We start from the raw sequence: 2,500 nt of genomic DNA on the forward strand, positions 1-2,500 counted from the left end.
CCTTAACCTAACTTACGCTGCACCTTAACCTAACTTACGCTGCACCTTAACCTAACTTACGCTGCACCTTAACCTAACTTACGCTGCACCTTAACCTAACTTACGCTGCACCTTAACCTAACTTACACTGCACCTTAACCTAACTTACACTGCACCTTAACTGTCACATGTAACGTCACAGGAATGTAGCTTTGCCTAACAGCAACCCTCTGAACATAGTTCACTGCTTGGATCCTCTGGTGTCATGTGTATTTCTTGATGCCATGGTGCGTACCCTCACATAAAGGTCTTTCGAGTGTTGCGTACTTTCTACACAGTCCCGCTAACCACTGGAAGGGTGTACCGCTACAGAACGAATATCGCCCTCCCCTCCTGCCCTTCCAAGCTGGTCGGTCAGGCGTTTGTTTGTGAAATGAGCCTTGCAGCTGTTCAGTTGCATTCGGTTGTCGATGCAGTCAGTGTACGTTGTGGTACGGCCTGTGTGGACTGTCCGCTGATGTACGCGTAACCCACACTGATCATCCGTCGTTACGTACTGAGTGACATAATGTGGCACATGCTTGACCGTACACCGGCTGCGCCCTACAATGGCGAATCATAAGGGCCATATGTTGTGCACGATGCTACTTGTCTCGTCTCCCCATTACAGCGAGATTGCACTGTTGTACGCCGTACAGACATGTGGTAGGTAGGTACGGACGAAAGTATTGCATGTTGGCCCCCCCCCCCCCCCCCTCCTCCCTCTGCCGGGAATCAGCGTGAGCCGTCTGTTGATGTAGCGACGAGGGTTTTCCTATTTAATCGTATTGCCCCACACAACATGATAGCACGGTGGACCGCGTTCCACATCTGCGACATGCTACAGAGGCCGGTTGACAGTCGACCGCGCAAGGGACATTGCACACGTGCGCGGACCATCTTCCACGTGTTCTCTCGTGTACATGCCGCAGTGTGTATGTGGGCTGATGTAGCGTGTCGTGACACATAACATGCAGGCATGCCAGAATCGTAGATTTCGCAAATGTAGATTGACGTATACGTTTGCTGCCAAAGATCCGCAAATGAACTGGAAATCAGTTGTTGAGCGGTTGTTCGCGCTGCAGGTGCATCGGTGATAGCGACGATCGGTACATCTATGAACCGGTTGTTTCGGCGGTACCCGCCATGCCCCCGAACCTGAGTTGGCCATGTGGGTATGAAGCGATACGAGGCTGTGGCTTGGCGGGACAGTCCCCGGCCGGTGAGGGGGGGCCGCCCGGCGTGCTGGCCGCGCGCTGCGTGAGCGCACGCACTACAGCCGGCTGGTGGGGGGCGCCCAGTGGCAGGAGCGCCGGCCGACGGGCCCGGCTGGCGTCCCAGCTATGCGCCGGCGCACCCTGCGCGCGGCGCCAGGCGGCCAAAGTGGGTTCTGCCGAGCCCGGTGCGAAGCGCGGTGGACATCTGCAGTGTGCTGGTCCGATTGCGGACTGTGTGCGTTGAGGATGCGCCGCCGCCCGGCACTCGGCGTCGCGACGCCGTCTGCTGCTCGGTCGCCCCCAGCGGTTCTCGCAGGTGGTTTGTATCGCAGCTCTGCGGACGTGTTGGCGCGTGCGCTGTGCTGGGAGAGTTCGCTTCTGCACCCAAGTGGGGCTTTGCCCTTCTGTGGCGCTGGCGTTGGAGCTGCCGGTCACCGTAGGTGGCGCGTGTTGTTTCCCGCCGGCAATGCCACGACAGCACGCTCCCGGGCCTCTGTCGGCAGCGGCAAGCTCAGTTGGGAGCACGGGTGTTCGCACTGAAAGCGTCTACTCGCCCATCTCCGGGCGATTGCGCCTCTCTCGAACCCGACCAAGTACTTAGGACGGCGCTGCGCGCCGCCGGGACCTGAGAGGGTTTCGAGGTGTATCGTGCAGGGGAGCTCAGCCTCCTCCTGTTTGCAGAATAATTGAGCGGACGCTTGCGTGTTCGCGCGGGCCCTCGGGACACACTCCCGGGCGGCCGGCTGCTCAGCTCTCGTTGACGCAGCTCCCTGGTTGATCCTGCCAGTAGTCATATGCTTGTCTCAAAGATTAAGCCATGCATGTCTCAGTACAAGCCGCATTAAGGTGAAACCGCGAATGGCTCATTAAATCAGTTATGGTTCCTTAGATCGTACCCACGTTACTTGGATAACTGTGGTAATTCTAGAGCTAATACATGCAAACAGAGTCCCGACCAGAGATGGAAGGGACGCTTTTATTAGATCAAAACCAATCGGATTGGCTCGTCTGGTCCGTTTGCCTTGGTGACTCTGAATAACTTTGGGCTGATCGCACGGTCCTCGTACCGGCGACGCATCTTTCAAATGTCTGCCTTATCAACTGTCGATGGTAGGTTCTGCGCCTACCATGGTTGTAACGGGTAACGGGGAATCAGGGTTCGATTCCGGAGAGGGAGCCTGAGAAACGGCTACCACATCCAAGGAAGGCAGCAGGCGACACTAGATCGCGTGTTCGGCACGGGGAGGTAGTGACGAAAAATAACG

General features: G+C 57.0%; 1 non-coding gene across 1 annotated transcript in view; it reads left to right on the forward strand.

Annotated features, from left to right (window-relative positions):
- Positions 1 to 2,002: 2,002 nt before the first annotated feature.
- The window catches only part of LOC126329950 (small subunit ribosomal RNA), a 1,893-nt gene continuing 1,395 nt past the window's right edge, over positions 2,003 to 2,500 (forward strand). The window contains exon 1 of the ribosomal RNA XR_007562603.1: positions 2,003 to 2,500. This exon is cut by the window's right edge and continues 1,395 nt beyond it. This is a non-coding gene — a ribosomal RNA (small subunit ribosomal RNA).

Source organism: Schistocerca gregaria, unplaced genomic scaffold (genome assembly GCF_023897955.1).
Source record: "Schistocerca gregaria isolate iqSchGreg1 unplaced genomic scaffold, iqSchGreg1.2 ptg001229l, whole genome shotgun sequence".
Lineage (NCBI taxonomy): Eukaryota > Metazoa > Arthropoda > Insecta > Orthoptera > Acrididae > Schistocerca > Schistocerca gregaria.